Consider the following 326-nt stretch of genomic DNA (forward strand, 5'->3'; position numbering starts at 1 on the left):
CTTTTTTATAACAAAAATGGGTGTGTTCCAGGGCGAGGTGGATGGTTCTAAATAACCTAGCTGCAGCTGCTCCGCAATCAGCCTTGAAGCAGCTTTCAGCTTTTCAGAGGATAGGGGCCATTGAGGAACCCACATGGCCTCTTCCATAAGCCAGGGTATGGGCATTGAACCCTCAATGGCCACTAGGGAAAACCCAGGCCCTGTCTTTCCGGATTGCCCTCTTGTGAGAGTGGGCTCAATCTTCCTTGCTCCCTCCTGCAAGACCCTTTCCTTCCCTATATCCCATCCTTTTCATAATATCCTTAGCTTGTTGAGAATACTCATTG

The sequence above is a fragment of the Mastomys coucha genome, unplaced genomic scaffold, assembly GCF_008632895.1.
Source record: "Mastomys coucha isolate ucsf_1 unplaced genomic scaffold, UCSF_Mcou_1 pScaffold22, whole genome shotgun sequence".
NCBI lineage: Eukaryota > Metazoa > Chordata > Mammalia > Rodentia > Muridae > Mastomys > Mastomys coucha.